This window comes from Zalophus californianus, chromosome 1 (genome assembly GCF_009762305.2).
Source record: "Zalophus californianus isolate mZalCal1 chromosome 1, mZalCal1.pri.v2, whole genome shotgun sequence".
Taxonomy (NCBI): domain Eukaryota; kingdom Metazoa; phylum Chordata; class Mammalia; order Carnivora; family Otariidae; genus Zalophus; species Zalophus californianus.
In genome coordinates this window covers 186,481,481-186,506,841 of record NC_045595.1, presented here as the reverse complement: position 1 = coordinate 186,506,841, position 25,361 = coordinate 186,481,481, and the positions used below count along the sequence as shown (strand labels likewise).

General features: G+C 34.3%; 1 protein-coding gene and 1 long non-coding RNA gene across 10 annotated transcripts in view; one reads left to right on the top strand and one right to left on the bottom strand.

Moving 5' to 3' along the window:
- Nucleotides 1-25,361, top strand: part of ROBO2 (roundabout guidance receptor 2) — a 1,647,790-nt gene that overhangs the window by 524,933 nt on the left and 1,097,496 nt on the right. The gene's annotated exons all lie outside the window — the stretch shown is intronic.
- LOC113917667 lies at nt 7,581-23,775 on the bottom strand. Its single transcript, XR_003518319.1, has 3 exons — nt 23,533-23,775; nt 23,333-23,431; nt 7,581-7,717 (listed from the first exon to the last, which is right to left on the bottom strand). It is a non-coding gene; the product is annotated as an uncharacterized LOC113917667 (long non-coding RNA).

The window sequence follows — 25,361 nt, the reverse complement described above, 5'->3', positions numbered from 1 at the left end:
TGTTTCTAATAGTTCCAACTTTCTGGAGTAATAAATACTCAGATTCTAGATCCTTTGCAGGTAGCCCTTAAAGTGCTTTTGTAAGATTAGTTAATTTGGGTTGATATTATGTCTCTTTCTAGGCTAATGATCTATACTTATGCATAGAAATTTTCATCCTTTGTGTACAAAACTGAGGTGCATTGAATTGTGACACGTTTGAATTGCGTTGGTGGCTTAGAAGGAACACATTTCCTTTATGGAAGGGGGGTTAGGCCTTTGAGGTTTTTTGCACAGATTTTCTAACAAATATTTTTCCCAAAAATGTTTACCCAGAGCATCTCTGGTTATGTGATAATGAAAACTCATATATCTTTGAAATGTCTTAAGATGACATTTGGCAAGGATCAGTGAGAGTATTCTCAAATATTAGAAAAATCAAAATAAACGTGTGAGGGCAAATTCTAAAGATGTTTTATTTCCCTGTTATTTGGTGGTTTTCTGAATTTCAAAGTGATAGTTACTATTTATTATTTTTAGAAAAAAGGTATGTTATTCTTATCCTTTCAAGCTAGTTTATTTTAGTTTTCACAACAATATATTTGCCTTATGTACAGTGAATATAGGATCTATTTGGTATATACCAAATCCATGCCTCAGAGTTTTTTATGTTCAAATTTTAATGATTGCATAATGCTAATTAAGGTAATTCATTTCACTTAGAATAAGGAGGGACTTATGAAAAAACATTATTAAATTTACTACATTAGGATTTTTCCATATTTTAATAATTAATTCAAAGAAATATGTACAAGTAAAATTTTTGGCACACAACTGTGCATTATATAAAACCCAGACACAGGGAAGACTATGAATTTTATCCCAAGAAATTTTGAAGAATTTCAACCAGCAGAGCAAAATGATGATATCCATAATTTTAAGATCTTATCATGTACACATTGAAAACTCAGGAGGAGGAGAAACTAGAAGCAGAAGGAAATTAGAAAGATAGCAAGTGATTCCTAAGGGGGACAGAAAAGATAACAGATGAAGTATGTTTATATGAGGTTCAGTTCACAGGACGATGAGATATCAGAGTGAGGAAAGTGGAGTCAAGAATACTTTCAGGAATGCTAGCTTTCACAATATATAATTGTATATTATACAATATAATAATTATATATATTAGTCTGTGGCTTCTAAGGAAATATACAGGTGGAGAAATAGATTTGTAAGGCATACAAATATGTTGGATAGAAACTTGGAACTGGATGAGCCTACAAAGTAAAAGTGTATAGAATAAGAAGGGGCATATACTAAAGAGAAAATTCTAATCAGAAGAAAGGAGCCCACAAAAAAGATGGAGAACTTATCCAGAGAGGATAAGGCAATCAGATAGGAGGGAGTAGGTTAAATGTTAACTGTTGCTACTGGGCCAAAGAAAATAAAGACTGAGAAATTTCCATGGAATAAAAAGATGGAGGAATTTTTGGTAACCTCGGCAAAGATATATTCCTGGTGTGATATAGGTAAGAAGAAAATGGTGGACTGAGGAATGAGTGAGAAATGGGAAAATAGAAAAAAAAAATAGGAGAGCAGATGAAGGGGTAAGAGAGGGAGAGATTTGGAAGGAAACAAAAGATTTGGAGTTGAGAGAATTTGGGTTGACGCATTATTGATAATTGTATTTAACTTTTTTTTTTTGAACCAGAAAAGAAAGAAGATTAGGATTAGGGCTGAGGTGATTGATAGAGCAAATTGTTAGGGAGGCAGAAAGAGAGGAGTTAAGAGCAGACTCTAGTCTCAGGAGAATAAATATCACTCCCATAAAAATAGGAAGGAAAGAAGGTGAGAAGAAAGCAAGGAGGGAAGGAGAGAGGGAGGGAGGGAGGGAGAAAAGTTGGTCAGATAAGATGCTACATTGGCTACAAAAACTTACAGCACTTTTTTTTTTGTTTGTTTTTTTGCATGTGTGTGATGGCAAGAGGGAAGTATGCTTCCTGAAAATGAAAGTCTTAGAGGAAGACTCTATGATTTCATAAAATAGAAAGCAAAATTATAGGGAGATTCCCAGGAAAAAATCTGGAATGTAGAATAAATGATTATTGGATGAAAAGAAATGAGGAAGAAGAGAAAGAGGAGGAAGAAACTGTGGATATGTTTTTCTTCCTTTCTACTTCTGTGAGTAGTAATAACATTCCAAGCTTTTGTGTATACATTCAGCAAATGTTCACTGGGTGTCAACTATACCAGGCACATTTAGGGACAGAAAACACAAGGAAGCAAACAAAAACCTTATTCTGAAGAAGTCTCCTTGTAAGAGGGAGGTGCTGGAAATAAAAGAACAATGCGATGGTAACAAGTGCTAGACAGACATTACCAGTATGGCAAGTCCACCATTACCAGGTGACTACTTCTTATCAGATCAGTGGGGTTTACTGAGATCTGAATGACAAGAAGGACTTGGCCAAGCAAAGCTAAGGGGAATCCAGAAAGTAACTTAAGGCAAGAATGAGTTTGGAATGTTATGGGGAGAGAAAGAAGGTCAATGAAGAGGAGAACAGAATGAGATGAGGTCAGAAATGTGGACAAGACCCCAATCCCGTTAGGCTTTGTAAGCCAAGAAAAGGAGTGTAGCTTTTATTCTGAGGGATGGAATGCCATCAAAGTTTTAAGCAGGTGAGTGAAGTGATCTGATTGACTTTCTGAAACATCACTGGAGTTACTGTGGAAAGACTAGAATTTAGGAGGTCAAGGGAGAAAGAATTGATAATTGGGTGGAATGAGGTGATGATGGTTTGGGCTAGGGCGGTAGAGATGGAAAGAAGTGGACATATATACCTTGTGTTTAACAGATCCAGTGGGACTTGCTGATGGATTGACAGTGAGAAATCAAGGATAATATTTTGATTTTTGGCTTCATGAGGGTCCATTTACTTAGAAAGGAAATTCTAGGGTAGGAAGAAAATCTCAGATTCTGTTCAATCATAAATAGTTTGAAATATCTATTACATATTCATGGGAGGCTTCGAGTCGGAGTTGAACAGAAAAGTCTGGGGGAGTTCATCTCTATTGCTATCCCCTTACTCTGCTTTTTTTTCCTCAGTAGCACTTATTCCCATCTGACATACTATTTTCCTTTTTATATTCCTTTTATTTATTTATTAACTGTCTTAAACACACACACACACTAGAATGGGAGCTTCATAAAGACAAGGAATTAATTTTAACTGCTATGTCCTCAGCAACTAGTACAGTACTTACTAGATTCTTAAGTATTTATTGAAAATAAAAGACTTTGGGATGTCCCACCTTTCTCTTGGGTTGTTTGTATATTCTGAGATCATTTTATAATGCCAAAGTGAAAAAATGAGATAGATGTCCATGTAATTCATGATGATGTTCTGTCATTCCTTTTCCCTATTCTTTCAGGACTGAAGTTCTCTAGGCTACCTCTGTACAATATCAAGAGACACAACAATTTTTCTACTACTAAAACATTTCAAGACATGTGAATCTCTACAAATCTTTCTAGGCACCATTAGCCAATACACATCATGTATACCCATTCAAACTCTGGAGTACTACATCCTGCCTATCAGTGTCTTAGGAAAGAGGACAAGGGCCATTGTCTGTCTTCCCTTCCATCTACCTTCTTTCTCTTAGGCCTGTGGGTATTTTTTCAGGTCCTGTAATGATGAGCCAAGAAACAAGATACAGCTGTATTTATTTTTTGCTTTCTTTTTCATCACATCCTTTCTAATGGCAGTGGATCTCAGTGTGATGATCTATGTGTTTGAAAGGGCAGAAGAGAAATGAGAAAATAGCAAGAGAATCAAACAAACAAAAGAATACAATTACTATCTTTAAAATGATATTCTGACATACATAGGTTGTTTTTTCCTATTTCAAGAAGAAATGAATTTTACTACACTTTAGTAATATTTTTGAAAGGAAACTTTTATTAAAGCTTTTGAAATAATCCCAGTGGTCCAGGAAGTAAATCACATGAAGTACCAGCAGTGGGTGTACCCTCTGATTCATCCTGTCAGGGCAGAAGTTTGGCATGATGTACTTGGGTCATCTGCTTAGGGTCTCAGAAGGCTACAGTCCAGTTTCCAGGTACAGTCTCACTATAGTCTCAACTGGTGAACTATCTTTTAAGCTCCCTAAGGTTTTTAGCAGAATTCATCTCTGCAGTTGTAGGACTCAAGTCCCCATTTTTTATGCTGGCTGGCTCCTCCTAGAAGCTGCCCATAATTCCACAGGGCCATCTCTATAGACCTTCTCACAACATGCTGGTTTACTTCTTCAAAGCCAGCAAGAGAGAGTCTCACTACCTTCATTTGCTAAGACAGAGTCTTATATAGTGAACGTATGGTATTCACAGAAATGACATCCCATCACCTTTGCTATATTCTATTACGAGAACTAAGCTCACAGGCCAGACTTATATCCAAGGAAAGAGGAGTCTATAGTAGTACATAAGGACTAGGAGTCAGGGAATCATTGGGGGTCAATTTAGGGTCCCTCAGCCACAATGATGATAAAGGTCCGCATTACTTTTTTATTGCTGTATAACAAATGACCCCAAATTAGGAACTTAAAAACCCACATTATCTCACATTTTCTGTGGGTCAGAAATTTGTCATGGTATTACTGGGTTCTTTGCTCAGGGGTTTATATGACAGAAATCAAGTATCCTGGGGGCTATATCTCATCTGAGGCTTATGATCCACTTTCACGTTCACTCAGGGCCTTAGCAAGATTTAATTCCCTGAGGTTGTAGAAATGAGTTCAAAATTTTATTTGAGTTATTGTTACTTTTAAGCAAAACTAGTTTTGTGTTATAATTTTCCATTTCAAATATGTAAATCTAGATGAATTAAATTACAAAAACGCCAAAATTATATGAAGTTAATATTTTTAAGTATAAAAGGTAATCTTTTAAATAAACTTTTATAAACATTATAATATTATAATGAAATATTTTTGCAGCTATTCAATTATGATAAAATTATGCTTGAAAACAATCAGCCAATGACTCTAGAAACAGTAATTTCAATAAATATACTTTCTTAAAGGATCTCAAAATGCACACATAAGGACATATCTCAAATTGAAATGAGCATTTCATTTTTTTTTCAAAATTAAGCAATTGTATATTACTTGCCCTGCTCATCTGTGAACATCCTGGCTGCTGATTAACGATTTCCTTTTTTCACTTGACAAATGCTCTTCTAAAATATAAGCTTTTGCTTGAGTGAATCCACCTTTTCTAGCATCAGAGATTTTCCTCCAAGTGTCACATTCTCTTCTACCTTCTATTTCCTCTTTTTTCGGAAGAAACACATTATTTATCTCTTTTTCTCAAAGCTGAAGAATGGATCTCCATCACTAGGGTTAAAGAAAATCAAGATTGGGGTGCCTGGGTGGCTCAGTCGGTTAAGCATTGACTCTTGATTTTGGTTCAGGTCATGATCTCAGGGTCATGAGGTCATGACATTGAGCCCCGCGATGGGCTTCGTGCTCAACATGGAGTCTGCTTGTCGCTCTCCTTCTGCTCCTCCCCCTGCTCTCTTTCTCTCTCTCTCTCAGATAAATAAATAAAATATTAAAAAAAAAGGAAAATCAGGATTGATGCTCATCCTCACAGTCACAACCTACATTTCTCAGTGGGATTTCATGACACTATTGATTCAATTGCAGATCAGTGTTGAACACTTGTGACAGAGTTAGCTCCAGAACCAGTAGTCTTCTCTTGGCCCAAAGGGACCCCAATAGTTCTGATTTGCATAAGTCTGTTTTTGTTTTTTCATTCTTTGTAGAGTCTATTGTTACCAAGGTTTGAAAGCAAAACAAAATATTGATCGTTTTACAGAAACAAAAAAAAAATGTTTACATTTGGCTAGAAGAAAGCACTAAACTGGAGCACAAGAATAATTTTGGAGTGCTTATAATTTGTTCAAGACTCTAAGAAATGACAAATATGTACACCCCTTCCAACCTGTTATGTCCCTCTGTTAAAGTAATTCATGGAGAAAGGGCATTTTTGGTAATTTTGAATTAAAAAAATGCACCCCTAAATTTGAAAGAGTTCCAGAATGAGGGCTACAGACTGGAACTATCAAATTTAAGTGAAGAAAAAGTTGGATATGCCATGGCATTCGTGTCTGTGGCTTGGATATCATATGACCTATGCTGTGTAGTCTATATTTTGTTTTAAGATTTTTGAAATTTTAAGAATCAGTAAATTGAAAGTAACAAAAATAAAAGAAGATTGAATAGAACAAATGCCTTAAACTATATTATAGAATTAATTTATCTGATCATCAATGAAGATTAATCAGAGCCAAGTTACATGCACTATCAATAAGTAGTCATGTGGGCGCCTGGGTGGCTCAGTCAGTTAAGCTTCTGCCTTCAGCTCAGGTCGTGATCCCAGGGTCCTGGGATCGAGCCACACATTGGGCTCCTTGCTCAGCGGGAAGCCTGCTTCTCTCTCTCCCACTCCCCCTGCTTGTGCTCTCTCTCTCTGTCAACTAAATTTAAAAAATCTTTAAAAAAATAAGTAGCCATGTGAGATATGTATTAGCTGTATCAGCATGTGATATCTCCCTTATCCTATCTGATGCCCAGCCTTCCACCCATCCTGTAAGTCTGCACTTGCATGCACACACACACACACCACATACAATTCCACTATGGTTAACAATATTAAGTTGGATGAGAGCAACTGAGGTACCCAAAAGAATTTGGAAGTTACTGAGGAATTAGGGCCTTGGGTGGGAAATACAGAATGAGGGGGATAGAAAATAATTTGGAAATGTATTACTTTATATGGACTCTTTTAAGCAACTTCTGGTGTATATATAACATTAATCAGAATTATATTCTACTTCTTTTGGTTCTTATTTAGGCATTATACACATGCTTCTATTGAAACATTACTCAAGAAAATGTATTTATTGTAGTTAACCATTGCTTCCTCCTAGAATGAGAACCCTAGTTTCCAGGGTTCTTATATTTCCCCTCTCTTTTCTCTTTCATTAGTACTTTGTCAGATGTGGGACTGAAGACTAGAAATAAAACAAAACAAAGTAAAAAATACAGTGTTGTTAGGTGTTATTAATCCTTTTAAAATATAGGCTTAGTGATAAAAGTGTTTTCAATATTTGGCCATATTACGCTTTTTAATTACCTGTGCATTTTATCAATCTGGTTCCAATATTTGTTACAAATAGACGAAAATTAACTGCATGATTGAAACAATTCTATTCGGTATATTAAAGATATTATTGTATAGTAACTGCCTATGTGTTCACTTCTTCAGACCATACATGTTCTTTTACAGATTTTGCTCTTGGTCCATCTGCTTCTGAGGGTAGGATCAAAAAATATATATATTTCTAAGGTCATTCTTTACCTCAGGTCTCAAGGAAATTTACTGTAAATGGTCTGTCTTAGATGGCAAAATTGTCACAGAGAACTAAGACATTTAGTTTACAAAAGGGCACAAAGGAAGAAAGAAAAGAAAAAAATTCAATTTTTTAATGTTTTTGGGTTTTGCTGTCATACAGTCAAACTTCTCAATGTTCACTCTTCCTACATATTTATATTAATTTTCCTATATAATTTAGCCATAACCATTTACCATAGGCAGCTTTCTCCTCTGAGTAAATAGAGGGTATCCATTCAACCCACTTGGATTTTCTGGTCAATTATCTTCTTTTCACCACTAAAACGAACAAACCCGGAAGAAAGGACATAAATGAATGACTTCTTTATATTTTATCGTTATATACATTTTTAACATATTGATAGTTAATGTTTATATGTTTATAGTTAAAGTTTATAGTTATATCTTTACAAACACATAACTATATGTTTATTGTTACACACTTTTTAATAATTATTTATCTAATAATTTTAAATAGCTTTTGTAATTGTATATAATAAAATTATAATTTATAGTTTAATTTTAAAACATACTTTTGTTATAATATAATTTAAATTTTTAATAACTTAATTGTAAAATATAATGCTTTATTTTTTGTGTTTTTTTATTAAAGTACAATTAACATACAATGTTATATTAGGTTCAGGTGTTTAATACAATGAATAAAAAATTCTATACATTTCTTCTCAGTGCTCTTTAAAGTAAGTGTACTCTTAATTCCCTTTATCTATTTCACCCATCACCTCACTAACTTCCCCTGTGGCAACCATCAACTTAAAATATAATGCTTCCAGGGGCGCCTGGGTGGCTCAGTCAGTTAAGTGTCTGCCTGAGGCTCAGGTCATGATCTCAGGGTCCTGGGATGGAGCCTTGTGTGGTTGGGCTCCCTGCTCAGTGGGAAGTCTGCTTCTCCCTCTCCCTCTGCCTCCTCCCCCCTGCTCATACTCTGTCTCTGTTTCTCTGTCTCTTTCTCAAATAAATAAATAGAATCTTTAAAAAACTATAATGCTTCAAAATTGAAAGATTTACATTCATTGGAAGAGGCATCCACATTCAAAATAGAAAAAGGCAATAAAGAATGGCATGTTTTGGACATGGTTTGCACATATGCATTGTATTGTGGCTGTCCCAATATTTAGATGTGGGTAAAAATCTATTTGACTATTGCTGTCAACCATAGCACTTTCATCTCCTTTTTTATTTCCTTGGATATTTTGAAGTTGCTAAGCTCACTCATCAACACAAGTCTTCCTGACACTTGGCATTTTCTTTTTTGTCACTGTCTCTCTGAAACAAACCTAGGATCTTAATATATCTTAGTACATAAATCCAAAACATTTAGACAAAAAAAGAAAAGAAAAGAAAAAAAGGCAAAGAAGGAAAGAAGCAAAGCAAAGCAAAGTTAAAATAAGAAAAGTCCATCCAGTGAAATCTTTGTTGAGTCCAAGATATGGAAATACCTAAAGATAGCTTTAGACCCTTGCTCTGGTCTTATTTCTCCTTATCCAATTCTTTTGGGAAGTTTGATGCTTTTCCACTAAATACTAAACATATTATTATTTTTTTATATATGTTTCCATGCTTTTTCAAATTCTATACTCTTTATTTTTACACCTTACATCTTGTAAAACCTTCAAGTTTTCTCTTAATGATACTCTTTCACTCTATCCATATTCATTACTAACTCTTATTCTATAGCCCAAACTAGTGAAGTTGTTGGAACACAAACTTCCATTGCTGGCCCCCACACCCCTCCAAAATAAGTTTTGTTCTGTACCACTGCACGATTCTGAATGGATCACCGATTTCCCCTCAACTTTAAAGCTATCATGAAGAGTTTATGTAGTAGAAAATAGTTTTTAGGTTTTTTTTTAAATAACTGCCTGATTTCTTAAATTTGTTCCACAAATAAGGATATCTAAAATATAGAAATACTTAACACAAAATTGAGGGGAAATCTGCTTTTAAAAATATACCCACAAGATCCAGCAATTCCATTCTTATGTATATACCCCCTAAATTGAAAACAGGTAAAATATTCATATATTCATCCAAACTGAATGTTTATAGCTGCACTATTCACAGGAGCCAAAAGGTGGAAACAACCTAAGTGTCTGTCCATCAATGGATGAATGGAATGGATGAACTGTGGTATATACATACAATGGAATATTATTCAGACATAAGAAGAAAATACTGGTACGTGCTATAACATGGCAAAACCTTGAAAGCATTATGCTAAATGTAATAAATCAGACATAAAAGAATAATTATATGATTCCATTTATATGAAATATTCAGAAGACTTGAATTCATAGAGAGATAAAACAGATTTATGGTTGCCAGGGACTGGGAGGAATAGGTACTAAAGTGGCTGCTTAATGAGTACAGGGGTAATAAAAAAGTTTTGGAATTTGATACAAGTGGTGGCTTCCCAGCAATATCAATGTACTAAAATGCCACTGAATTGTACACTTTAAAATGGTTAATTCTTGGGGCGCCTGGGTGACTCAGGCAGTTAAGTGGCCAGCTCTTGATTCTGGCTCAGGTCATGATCTCAGGGTTCTGGGATCAAACTCTGTTTTGGGCTCCTTGCTCAGTGGGGAGTCTGCCTGGGGATTCTCTCTCCCTCTCCCTCTGCCCCTGCCCCCTCTCATGCCCGCTCTCTCTCTCTCTAAAATAAATAAAATATAAAAAATAAAATAAAATTGTTAATGCTGTAATTATTTGAATTTCACTTCAATTTTTTAAAAAGGGAAAAATATTTCTGCATACACATTTGGAGTCAACATTTTTAAACAGATAAAGATACATATAATAATAATAGTCTCTGGAATCTTCATTTTAGTAGTGCTCTTAATTTGTCTTTATTTAACAATACTTTCCTTCATTCCTTTTTTTTTTTCTTATCTGATTTTAGAGTTGAAGATGCAAAAAGAGTGTAATAGCCTTCAGTTTCTCCAGGTTATGTTTTATTGGTTAATTAATACCTGTTTTAAGTGGTTGAAGATATTTGAATGTTCCTGAGTTGTGTATTAATGGGGCACTAAAACATGCCCTGTCATGTCTTAATTCCACCAAACAGTCTCACACTGAATAAGTGAAAAGTGATTAAAACTTAAATGTCTTACCACCGAAGTACTTACTAACTTAGTCAGATATGATTAAATGCTTAATCATTTGTTCACTAGCAGTCATAAATCTTTCTTCATTCTGGTGATACATATTATAATTTTTCTGGGTCATTTAGGTTATAGACCATTTTCTTGTTCCTCTAGATTTTATGTGCTCTGTTCTTTCTTTTTAAAGCATTATCAAACATATGGAAGAAACATGGTCAGCCAGTTATTTTATAAAAGTCCTTGAATATTGGGTGAAAATGCTCACATAATGGGGTTTTAGAGCAGGTCTCTTATATAGCCTGTAAAGAAGAATACCGATGTTACCAGAATACAAAATATAAAATCCCTCTGTGAAATAAATTCAGCGCCTGTCTGAGTTTTACTTTTATATCAAGAATTTAGAAAGCTATGGGCATTTCTTACTCAAATTATTCATGGTTTTATGTTTCTTTGAAAGTAGAGTGTTTCATAAAGTATATGCCTATTAATATTTCATAATGAATTCAGTTAATAGTCATACTATAAAGTCCTTGAGGTCAGCAAAGAATCATTGTATAATGAAAACACTTCTAAAATTGTTTTTGTACTCTATTTATATTTGAGGCAAAATTTGGGACATTAAGCAAACTGCTTTACCTTATCAAGCCCTCAATTTTCCTTATCTGTGAAATAAGCATATTTTACAATTCCAAGATTGTTGTAACAGCTATACAAATTCATATATAAAAAGTGTTTGCCATACTGCCCAATTCTGCATCCACTTCTCCATCTCACCTAACGAATTCCACTGTTCATTCTTTAAGTTCCAATTTAAACATAATTACATTTTAGGGGGAGAATGAATAGATGGATGTAAAAAACAGAGGATGACACTAATTAATCTATAAATTTAATGCAGTTTCAATAAAAATCAAATTTTTGGGACCTTGATGATGTTTGTAAATTTCATGTAGGAGAATCAATGATGTATGAATGTCTCAGATTCTGTTCTCAGACCTATTATCTTTTCCATCCAGGTTGAGTTCCTAGATGATTTCACCCACTATTAAAGTTTTAAATACCTGTATATTTCAACGACTACCAAATTTACCTCTACTGTTCCCAAGACTCTTGTATCCAACTGACCATTTGATTTCTCAATGTGGATATCTAACAGGCATCCCAAAGTTAAAGCTAACATGTTCCAAGCTGAAATCTCAACTCCCATTCATCTCATTAAGACCAAAAACCTTAGAATCACTTTTTATTTCTCTATTACTTTTTATAATTTTTACTGAAACATCAGCAAATTCTATTGCCTACCTTTTAAATACATCAAGAATCTGACTAGTTCTCACCAACCCCACTATCATCATGGCATCCCAACCTACCATGATGAAATTTCAATAGACCCCTGGCTTATCTTTCAGCTTCCACTTTTGCCTCTCTATGATCTATTCATCACATAGTAGCAGAATGAACTTCTTAATACTTGAGTCAGAGCATGCGGTTTATATATTAAAATTCTATATGGCTTCTCATTGCTCTTAAATTAAACAGCAAAGTTCTTAAAAGATCAACTAGTCCCTTGCTGGTTCTTGATATTTTTTTCTCTTCCTACATTGCTGCACTCCAGCCACAGTGGGCATCATATGGTTATTCTTCAAACACTGTTTGATACTTCTGCCCTAGGGCCTTTTTACACGTTCTTTCCTTTGCTTGGAAAGATCTTCCTCCAGATATTCTCAAGGCTCCCTCCTTCACTTTTTTCAAATCTCTGCTTAAATGTCCCATCTTTTAAGAGGAATTCTCTGACCATCTTCTCTAAAATAATACCCCTGTCTCTCTTTGTAATGGTTAATTTTATGTGTCAACTTGGCTAGGATGTAGTGTTCATTTGCTCCATTAAACACTTGTCTAGATGTTGCAGTGAAGATATTTTTCAGATATGATTAACAATTAAACTAGTGGACTTTGAGTAAAGCAGATTACCTTCCATAATACGGGTGGGCTTCATCTAATCAGTCAAAAGCCTTAAGAGAAAAAACTGAGTTCCCTCAAAGAGGAAGGAATTCTTTGATTACCCTTCAACTCAAGACTGTGATATCAATGCCTATCAGAATCCCCAGCCTATTGGCCTTCCTTGCAGATTTCTTACTTGCCAGCCCCCACAGTCATATGAGCCAATTCCTCAAAATAAGTCATAGGTCCCTCTCTCATTTTGTGTGTGTGTGTGTGTGTGTGTGTGTGTGTGTGTGACTGTCTTATTGGTTCTGTTTCTCTGGAGAACCCTGATTGATACACCCTTTGTTTACTTACATATTGTCTGCATCCTCTAGTTGAAGATAAACTCAAGAAGGAAGAAGTTTTCAGTATTATATTCACTGTTGTAATTCCAGTACCTTGAAAAACAAAGCTGGGGGCATCATGTTGCCTGATTTCAAGCTATATTACAAAGCAGTGATCACCAAGACAGCATGGTACTGGCACAAAAACAGACATATAGACCAATGGAACAGAATAGAGAACTCAGATACGGACCCTCAACTCTATGGTCAAATAATCTTCGACAAAGCAGGGAAAAATATGCAGTGGAAAAAAGACAGTCTTTTCAATAAATGGTGCTGGGAAAATTGGACAGCTATATACAGAAGAAGGAAACTCGACCATTCTCTAACACCATACACAAAGATAAACTGAAAATGGATGAAAGACCTCAATGTGAGACAGGAATCCAGAGGAGGACATAAGTAGTAACCACTTTGACATCGGCCACAGGAACTTCTTTCAAGATACATCCCCAAAGTCTAGTGAAACAAAAGCAAAAATGAACTTTTGGGACTTTATCAAGAGAAAAAGCTTCTGCACAGCAAAACAAACAGTCAACAAAACAAAGAGGCAACCCACAGAATGGGAGAAGATATTTGCAAATGACACTACCGTCAAAGCGCTGATTTCCAAGATCTATAAAGAACTTCTCAAACTCAACACCCAAAAAACAAATAATCAAGTCAAAAAATGGGCAGAAGACATGAACAGACACTTCTCAAAGAAGACATACAAATGGCTAACAGACACATGAAAAAATGTTGATCGTCGTTAGCCATCAGGGAAATTCAAATCAAAACCACATTGAGATACCACCTTACACCAGTTAGAATGGCAAAAATGGACAAGGCAAGAAACAGCAAATATTAGAGAGGTTATGGAGAAAGGGGAACCCTCTTACATTGTTGGTGGGAATGCAAGTTGGTACAGCCACTTTGGAAAACAGTGTGGAGGTGCCTCAAAAAATTAAAAATAGAGCTACCCTATGACTGAGCAATTGCACTCCTGGGTATTTACCCCAAAGACCCAGATGCAGTGAAAAGAAGGGGCACATGCACCCCAATGTTCATAGCAGCAATGTCCATAATAGCCAAAGTGTGGAAAGAGCTGAGATGCCCTTCAACAGATGAATGGATAAAGAAGATGTGGTCCATATATACAATGGAATATTACTCAGCCATCAGAAAGGATGAATACCCAATTTTTACATCAATGTGGATGGGACTGGAGGAGATTATGCTAAGTGAAATAAGTCAAGCAGTGAAAGTCAATTATCATATGGTTTCACTTATTTGTGGAACATAAGTAATAGCATGGAGGACATTAGGAGACGGAAGGGAAAATGAAAGGGGGGAAATGGGAGGGAGAGATGATCCATGAGAGACTATGGACTCTGAGAAACAAACTGAGGGTTCTAGAGGGGAGGGGGGTAAGGGGGTGGGTTAGCCTGGTGATGGGTATTAAGGAGGGCATGTATTGAATGGAGCACTGGGTATTATACGCAAACAATGAATCATGGAACACTACATCAAAAACTAATGATGTAATGTGTGGTGATTAACGTAACATAATTAAAAAAAACTAATGATGTATTGTATGTTGACTAACATAACATAATAAAATAAAATTAAATTAAATTAAATAAAAGAAAAAGCCTTGGTGCATATTTGCCAAATATATATATATTCCAAACCTATTTGTTAATTAAACAATGACTAAGCACAAGAATTTAGAAATATTATAATTATTTAGAATGAACATTTTTTCTACCAAACATTAAAATGCCTTTGTGGGAAATGGTGAAGTTTCCTTCTTTATTATAGCTAAATAATATCCCATTGTATATATCCATGTGTATAGCTACACCACATTTTCTTTATCCTGCCATTTGCAACAACATGGATAAAACTGGAGGATGTTATGCTAAGTGAAATAAGCCAGAGAGAGAAATTAAAATACTGTATGATCTCAATTTTATGTGGAATCTAAAATAAATAAATAAAGTTGAACTCAGAAACAAAGAGTAGAATAGTGGTTTCCAGGAACTGGGGAATGAGGGAAATGGGGGAGATATTGGTTAAAGGGTACACACATTCCATTATAAGATGAATGGTTCTGGGAATCTAATGTACAGCATGTTGATTATAGTTAATAATGTATTGTATATTTGAAATTTGCTAAGAGAGTAAATCTTAAGTGTTCTCACCACAGAAAAAGAATGGTAGCTATGTGGGGTAATGGAAATATTAATTGATTGTGGCACCTCATCTCACAATATATACATATATCAAATCATCATATTGTATACTTTAACTGTATAACAATGTTGTCAGTTATATCTCAATAATGCTAGAAAAATAACTAATAAAAATAAATTAATAATATAATAAAATAATATTAAAAATTAATAAAGAAGATACATTTGTAACCAAGCATACATCTGTTTCTCATTAAATGCTAGTACATTTAGGAATTAAAAGGAGTTTTTCTCATTTCTGTGAATGAGTCTTCTATTCACCCCATCCACTTCTACTCATCCAGTTTAACTTTCTGCCATTCAAAGGTCGACCTAGGCTTTACTTCTGACCATCACCTGGAATTCCAAAATTAATAACCTCCTCATCCTATTGGATGGCTGATGGTTAGTATCTGTGCTGCCAAAGCAAGCACATGGAGGGCTGATGTTACAAAAGCCACACAGTCTTTTATTGTCATTGCCCTCAATTTCCTTCTCATATAAGATTCTGTGAATAATACCCTTTACTGAAAAATAGGAAAATTTATGGTACAGGAGAAAAACACTTAAATCTGTATGCTAAGTATGCCTGTTCTAAGAGTCTAAAGAAAATGGGAGAAGAAAATAGATCTCCTTCAAAGGAGTCCAACTGTTGACAGCTCTCAGTGCTAAGTTTGCTTCTCTATCTTGATGTCCAGCCTTTTACCTCTTCATTGACTGAAGAATGCATGACACCTTGTATTCGTAGTCACTTTGCCTCCTTCTCATATATTTCTTCACTCTCAGCAGTACATTTTTCAAGTCCTAAATTACTCATTTTAAACAATCATTATAGAAAAGACATCAGCTGTAGGTTTTCAACATCCCAATCAGTCTTCTTTGAGACCTCTTCACCAGTTTGAAATGAATATGTACCTTGCTCATTCTTCCTGCATCCTTCCTTTTATGGGTAACTATTATGCCAAACACTGAGTGAAAGGGGCCAGAGTTAGCAAATGTTTGTGTACAAGTGCCCTTGCACATTCAGCACTCCTTTCAAAGAGTATATATTCAAACAATTTCCTAGAATCAACATCATCCAAAAATCCCCCCTCAGATCCACAACAAGGACAGAATTTTTTATTGCTTTGTTGACTGTGAATTCTTCTTTTTTACTATGGTGCTCAGCTCAGCCCTAGTGTCTACTGATATATAAATAAACAAGACCTTTTGCTAAACCTTGTAAAAAACAGAGACACAATATTCTTATCTACTCAAAGACCTGGCCAAAAGTTTGGAAACTCCCTTTCAGTATAGAAATGAGAGTCAAACACTCCTGCACTGGGGAAAAAATATATTTTAACACCAGACTGGGGAACAAAACAGCAAACATGGTTAATTTTGGAGAAAAATATGGAAGACATTATATGGCTATGTAAAGATAGCTGTGAGGTGATTCTTGAGGATCCAATGACCTTAGAGCCAACAGGAGTGACCCTGTAAAACAAATCAGCACCGAGGTCCCTGCTTTCCTGTAAAGTGTAAATTCCTCCACAGAAGAGGGAGATGGGGGGAGTGCATTAATTATGTTCTTCACAAAGGGAGTCACATTAATTTTGAGTGAGAGAGTGACAGCTCTGGAAAGCTCTATGCAGGATTTAAAAATCTTGAGATAAAAAGTAATTTTTTCCCCCAAAAGGTAATTTTTATTTTATTAAAGTCAGTTCTAGAAGATAAAGTTGAGAGTTGGATATCTTTGTATGGTGATTGAATGATTCAAAATTTTCTTAATTTTGAACAAGGAAATAATAAAAACAGTATGAATTTTTAATAAAATGGTAGCTATCCAGAATAGTTTTTCATAAAAGAAATAGTGTTTTTTAGGGGCTCTAAATCATCCCCTGACTTGTACCATAAACAGCAGCTTCCAGGCTGAGTCATGACTCTAGCAGACCTGGCTGGACACCATAGGGAAGGTTGGGACACATATTTGTCATAAGACTCATAACTTATCCTGCAAAATATCAGAATGAGTGTTAAAAATAAAAGCTATTATTGCTCTTATATGTAAATTGTTCAATCTAGTTTTATGTATCAGAATTATTTAGTTTGTATTTTAAACTAGATTTTATCAATTTGAAAGGTAAGTTTAATTTGGACAGAATGGTGAACTATTCCTCTTAAAGTTCTATTAAAGTTTTCGGGGCATGACTTGATTTTCATTACATTTTATAGAAATATGTCTACTGTTAGTTTGTCTTTTAAAGGGGTGAATCAGAGACTCTCCTACATATAATAATTGAACCAAAATATTCCAGTACTGATAAATTTCAGTACATTATATTATCCCAATCTGCTACTGCAGAAAATAAAAGAGATGGGAAGAATCAAAGTCAAAGAGGACCCCAACACAAGGGAATTTATTAATACTTATACTACATTTCTTCCACATCTAACCATTCATTCATTCTTCTACTCAAAACAGGTAGTATTAAGTGTCCAGTGCATGCCAGGCACTGTTCTTGGCACATGGGATAGTAGTGGACAAAACAGCCCCAAAGCTAAGACTGTGACAATCTTTTTATTTTGAATCAAGTCACTTAGCTGATAATGACAGAGCTAGACTTTCAAGCCAGGTCCCTCTAGAATTCAGAACCTCTATATTTTTTTTCTTCATTCTAAACTATATTTCCTCTTAATGAATGGAAAATATTTAATTATAAAATCTCAAATCTCTGAATTAAATATAGGGCTATAATTTTTCTAATGTTTTATGTCTATAGGGCATAGAAGAGGATATATGTATATTTAGGGGATAGAAATGGCCTATGTCTATCCCATTTGCCCCCAATTTTTTACACAGTAATTTTTATAACCATAGAAATGGCTTCTGAATGATACACATTGTTTGACTTGTTGTGGCTTTTATCTTTCATAACCACAAAGGAGAGGATGTTATTTTTATAGTTTCTGGAAGAGACTAGAATGAAATTCCCACTATTGTGGAATTAATTAAAAGTTAGCCTTCAAAATGAATCATTTTGCCACTGAGAACACTTTTAAAATATATTCTCATGATCTTCACTATAATTCAGAGTATTTGAACATTTACAATAATAAATACAGGGTTTCTTAAGCATACATTATACAGTAATAATTTAAAAGTACTCATGACGTGTTTTGTCATGATGAAATATATAATATATCAGGCTTTATGAGGACAATGCAGAGACAGCCCAGAATCATGAAGGTGGAAGTGACGATGGTTTCCTTCTACCTTAATAGCTTTAATTGCAGGATACAATAGAATACAGCTGCTCCTTTCTTCAAAGTCCAATTTGATTGTCTGTCTATAAACTGTCACACCATCTCTGCTTTTTGACTGTTATGTCACCCAACCCTGTTCCACCTGAACAAATTTGTGGCAATCTGCACCAAATGCTCCTTTTCCTCTGCTCTGAAGTATAAATTCCCTGTGCATTACTGAATTAGGAGTAGTTTTAGCTTTATTGGTATAAACTTATTTACTGTGATAAATGTAATAAGTAAATAAAATAAAAACGAACACCTAGAATTGACATTTTACTGAGGAAAAAAATGGGATATGCTTTATATATTTCAAAAATGTAAATGTTGTGATGGTTTGAATAAGACAACAAATTCCATGTGCAGATAACTAAAAAGAGCAGAACCTTTTTTGGGAAGGGTATATAGGACTTCTGAACAATGACAATAAAATGAACTAAACCAACCAATGAAAAATGGCAGACTTTGCCATAGATGATTGAGCACAATATGTTCTCTAACAGTTTCCTTAAAAATGTTAGCTTTCAAATAATTCACTTCATACACCTAGTTTTTGTTATTTTTTTTCTTTTCATGTTCAAATGCATCACGAGAATCATTAACGTCAATAACTGGAGTTAAGCAATAATTTCCTGTTTCTTCCACCAGATGAATGATCATGATTTGCTATAATGTAGAAGCAGAACATTTCTTTTATCATTCTTTCTCTTTGTCTGATAATCTGGCAAATGTCAGTGATTTAAATTATGGATAGAATAATAAGTAATGAAAATATGCATAGCATAAATATTTGTATTAGATGGTTTACAACTGAGAACACTTTGAAAGTATCTGTAAAACAATATTTGACAGTGCTTACAGTGTTCACTATATAACTGAGCACTTGCATGAGTACACTAGTTCTTTGGCAGAAAAATAAACTGTGACTTGATAAGAGACATAAACAAGAATTAGTTTAAAATGTGAGAGACAGAAATTGATGCAGAAAGGAATGGCCACCACCTAATGACCAGAGACCTATGAGACCCATTAGACCAATCCACTCTCATTTAAAAGTGACAGTTCTAGTAGATTGAAATTTGGTAGCCATAATTTATCTTCACTTCTGATTATTTCCTTCACTAAATGGTCATCAATAAGTTTAGAAAATACTGTTTAAATTGTGAAGTTTTGTTAGTGCAGGCCTAGCTACTAACATGGCTATCGATGATAACCTTTATTTTAGGGTACCATGAGTGGTACTGTTTCACATTTCATCATTAACCTGAAAGATGGAAAACCATGCATTATTATGTTTGCAGTTGACACTGAGCTTTCTCTTTGTATGTAGCAAATGGGCAGGGTTGGGGAAACAGGATAAATAATGACTCAGAAGTAGGGAAAGAAGAAATTGGAGACAAGAATCAGATTTGAAAAATAGTGTGATGAAAGATTTGAGAATTAGTTTTAATAAATGTAATCAATGATCTTTTCCTAGATTATAACTAACTGCCTTAAACGGTCTGATGTTTAAATCAACTAAACAGAGCACAACCAGTGATTGGGTCTTTTGGCACAATGCAGCACGTATGAGTTACATTTTCTGGAAGAACAAGACAAAAATAATATGCTCTTTCCTCAACAAAGAGTTCCAGGATCCATGGCCACTCTAACCACTATTGCTGCTTAGTAATACGTAACATTTATGAGGCTCTTCAAGATAATTCAACATTTTTTACTATAGAGGTTTCTGAATATCACATTTTAAAATGTTGTCAGTATGTGTTGTGGGATGAATTGTGTCTCCTAAAAGGATATGTTCAAGTCTTAACCTCTGATACCTGTAAATGTGACCTTAATTAGAAATAGGGTCTTTGAGGATATAATCCATTTAACAAGAGGTCATACTGGAGTAGAGTAGACTCTAAATCCAATACAACTGCTGCCCTTATAAGAAGAATAGAAGAAATGCACACAGAGAAATGATGAAAAGACCATGTGATTGGCAGAGAGAGAGAGACTGGAGTCATGTATCTACAAGCTAAACACTAAAGATTGCCAGCAACCAGCAGAAACTAGGAGGAAGCAAGAAAAGACACTTCCCTGGGGGCTTCAGAAGAAGCATGGCCCTGCCAAGACCTTGATTTCATACTTCTAGCCTCCACTCTTTATGGTATTTTGTTATGATAGCCTTAGGAATCTAAATCAGTATGTCATCCATAAAAGAAAGACCTAAAAAATGTTTTCTGATGTAAGTGAAAAGTTATACTTTATATATTATACATTTGTAGGTGACCTGTGGGGGCTGTTACATTATGTCATGGAGACAGAAATTCCCTTTTGAAAAGCATTGAGGAAGACCCTGCAATAGACTACATAGAGATACTGACTTGTGTGCATGTGAGCACGTCTATTCTTTACTATCATCCCTGCCATCTTGCTAAAACTTAGCTCTGCTGGCATCTCTGTGTGGTTCAACAGCCCTTGCTGACTTCATTTGCTTACAAAGAGTACTCCTATTCTTCAGATGCCTGTTCCTGATCTAACTTCTTTTTAATATTCTAGTCTCATATTGTGCTATGCCCAAGTAGCATCTGTGTGTCACCTACCCTAGATTATGTAATTCTTCAACAGATCCTATACTTCTTCTGCCTCTGGATTTTAATTAGTGCTATTTCTTTTCTTCTCTAGCGACCAAAACCCTATCCCAGTAATTCAAAGACTAACTCAAATGCAGTTTTCCCTCATGAAGACTTTCCCAGTCCTCATCACTATATTTTTCCTCTATCCCTATTCCCATCATGCTTTGTACCTCCATCAAAACATTTAATAAAATATTCTTGATTTATTGTTATTCTATGCATGCCCTTTGCCCTAATTTTTAAAGATAAGATGGGGTTTCTGATATTACTTTACAAACCTTAAATTCAAATACACTGGCTATCTGAAAACAGGTTAATATGAAATAATGTTATTTGTTCCACAAAAGTCTTGAGAAAATGGAGCACACATCCCTGTTCAAGAAGTTATGATCAGTCATTAATAAACATGTGAATGAATAAATAATTGAATGAGGAATTATGTAAAACTGAATGCATAGGCTCTTTATAATATTATCTAAAAAGAAAGAGTTGGCTGATCTATTTTAATTTTTGGTAATCTTGGTTAAGAACATCCTAGTAAAATTTATGATATTAAGGTTTACAAACTTTTTAAAAAAATATGAACTTCACATATGAGTCTTTGGTATCAGGGAAATATTAATGACAATTTTTAATGTAGATTATTTGTTTGAGATGAAATCTTGGATTATATGTTTCCATTACTTTTACTGATTAATAAATTAACAAATAATTACAAACAACATAGATAAAAATTGTGTAAAGTGCATAAAGTAGATGTAAGTGTTTTATATTAGAAGAGAGAATTATTTTCAAGGAAATAGAATTCCATTTCAAGTGCCATGAAGATTATCTAAATACAAATAGCACAATGAGTGTGTTGTTTATAAAACTGAGTTTGATTTTGTTATTTTAAAAGATTACCCTAGCCATATAACCATTGCTACTTTACTAAATATGAGTTTATGAGTTCTTTGTAAGAAAAAAACACATTTATTAATAAAATAATATATTAATTGATTTTCACAGAAGAGTCTAGTGTTGGGAGACAGAAAATGTTAAATCTAGTACTTGCAAGAACTGGAAACAAATGTTCCCTTTATGGAGAATTTCTTTTCATTCTATTAGAATGGACTCTTCTTTGGATCCAACCATAAAAGAGCATAATAATAATAATAACAACTAACACTTAAATAGCACTTAATACATGTCAGGCACTATTTTAAGTGTTTTGCACACATTAATTTATGTAATCCTCACAATGACCCTATGAGACAAGTACTGTTATTACTCATATTTCATAAAAGGAGAAACTTACTTAGTGTGTATTAACTCACAAGGTCATATACCTAGTATGTGGTGGAAACAGAATTTGAGCATGGGTCTACAATGCATTCCCTAAACCATTCTTCTCCAGAGCCCTCCTGGTTTTAGAAGAACAACTCTCTAATCTCTCTCTTTCATAGGAATTCAAAGCTGTGGCCATACATATGTTTCAGTCTTTCAATAGCACATAGCATTCCAAAAGGAACGATTTACAAATGGTTGTGAAGTGGACACTCCCTGGATATCTTTTTCTTCATGCATGTATATATATTTCATTTAATAGGATAACATCAGAAATAAAGGTCATGTTATTATGTAGCCACAGTAGGGATCCAAAACTTCTACACATTTTAAAGAAATGTGTGAATTTCAATTAATCAAAATAAAGTGCATACACTTGCTCACAAACTTTTCATTGTTAATTTTGGTTATTTCTAATTCTCCTAAGATCTTGAACATGTTGCCCCTAAAATGCTCATTTTTAATATTCATCTAAATGCACTAGTGTGGCAATAAATTAAAATGGAACTAATTGGAACTAGGTTCAACTCTAAATCTATCATTAATTATTTATGTGACCATTGGCAAGTTTCATTCCTTAATTGAGGTTTCCTTATTTGTAGAATAGAGATTATATATTTATTTTGGAGCTATTCTGAAAAAAAAATTAAAAATAAATACATAATACATTTCCTGAAACTATTTGGAGCTATTCAAAATTCTATTATTATTTCTCCTTTCCTCATTTGTATGTTAATGAAAATTTGCTTTACTAATGAAAAATTGAGAAATTTAAGAAACATCAGCTGATAAGTGAAACATGCATATCTATGCTTTAAAAATATTCAAGTGATCATTAATCTATTTGAGTATAAAAAGTGGGTATGGGGAGATGTGAATCTGAACAAGCTTTAGTTTTTTTCTTAAGGGTCCATATTGAAGTCGTATACAATGACCATGTGGTGAATGGATTTTTGTTTTGTTTCTGTCTCTAATGAGATTAATAATAGAAAATCACCTTTGTTATCCTTAGAAGAAAAGTTGCCTTCATAGATTAAGGGTAGGTTTTCTTGAAAAAGAGAGGGTGGGCTGAAATAGTATCATCCTAGGGCTCCTTCTGTTAGAACAGCAGACATTCAGTGGTGGATAGCTCTACTTTCTGAGAAAAAAGATTCAGTCATACCCATTCTGTTTCAAGGATTTGCAGAAAAATTTTACCTGTCCCCCGATGCAGGGTAACCAGGAGAAGAAAAAGAGGCAGAGATTCAGTGGACACCAGATCTGGTTCTGACAGCACTCCAAGGCGGCAGCTTGACTTGGGATAACTCTATGGGTCTGAAATAAATATTATTATGCAGTCCTAGCATTCCAAGCAAGAGGATGACCTTGGCCAAGCTTTCACAAGGAAAAGAGCTCATCCTTATTCAGTGGTAGATAGAGCATGCTCTCATAGCACCTAAAGGAAGAATTAACAATGGGTAGAAAGTAACAAGTAACATTCAGCCTAACAACTGCTGCTGGGCAACAATGGAATGCACAGTTTATTTATTTATTATCCTAGCAAAGCCCAGGTAACTATTTGTCATAAATACTTGTGTTTGGATTTCAGAGTTCATGTTCAGCAAATACTCATTTAGTGTTTAATAATGTGCTAACCCTTGTTTTAAGTCTGAAGATTACAGCCACAAAGCAAAATGCTGTTATCGTGAATATTATAATATAGGAGAATAAGAAAACCAATAAACAGAGATATATAACACAGTTTAATTTAGGGATAATGCTACAAGGAAAAATAAAGCCTGACAAAGAAGTTGAGACTAATCGTACTACCACTTTAGAAACGATGATCATGGAAGGTCCCTGACAATCTGACCGTAACTAGGGGTAGATCCTGAATCCTTGGAAGCCATCATAAGGACTATGAATGTTATGCCAAGAGAGATTGAAAGCACATGGTGGGAGGTAGACTGTGGTTTTAACTTCTCTTTGAACTCTGTACAACTCTTCTATTTTCCATCTCCAAACTGCCTTCCTCAAAATGAAGTAACAAATATTCAAGTTATTACGAATTATTTAAAATGGGAAAAGTAAAACAATTCAATATAGATCAAATATCTGAATATAATTATATGTATCATGGAGCAAATCTGCTTAGTTATTTAATTTCATCTTTATAGCTCTCATTGACTTTTAATATATATATTTTTTTAATTTGCAATATTTCAAAATGTAAAAAAGAAAATAAAGTAGAGATTAATGTAAGGAACTCCATGTATCCATTACTCAGCTTATGTAACTATCAAACTGCAAATCTTATTTCATCTACCCTACCTACCATACCTCCAATCTCAGGTAATGTTGAAACAATTTCTAGACATCATATCATTTCATTCTTAAAAATTTCAGATTATAAGAACTTTTTGAAACATAGCCATAATATCATTAAGACTCCAAAAAGTATTTACAACCATTTCTTAATGTCATGAAATACCTGACGTTCAAATTTCTCTAAGTATCTCATAAATGTTTCATTAGAATTGATTTATTTGAATCTGTATCTAAGATTTACTCATCATATTCTTTTGATATTTCACTGACTTTTCAAATCTATCAGTCACCCCTCCCTTTTTGTAAAAAATTGCTATTTATTTGTTGACAAAATTTTCTCACTTGTCTTGTTATTCCCCCACATGCTAGGTTTTGCTAATTTCATACTTGTGGTATAATTTAACACATTGCTGTCTTGCCTGTATTAAAAATAAACAAACAAACCAACAAAAAACCTGGGAGTTACATCTAGAAGTTTGATCAGATTTTGTTTAAGATTTTCTCCCAGTTTTGTAGGCGCTCAGTCACAGAGACTCTCCCCTATAGCTTACATTTGTGCTCATGTGAAGCTCCCTCCTCACCTCCTTGACCTTAGGCATTGTGTAAGATGCAATCCCAAGCTTAAGAATAAACCGGTATAATTCTCAGAAGCAGCTGAGAATTGTCATTCTTGTGAGTCTCCAGAAAAACCCAGTACTTGTGCTTCATTAATATGTCAA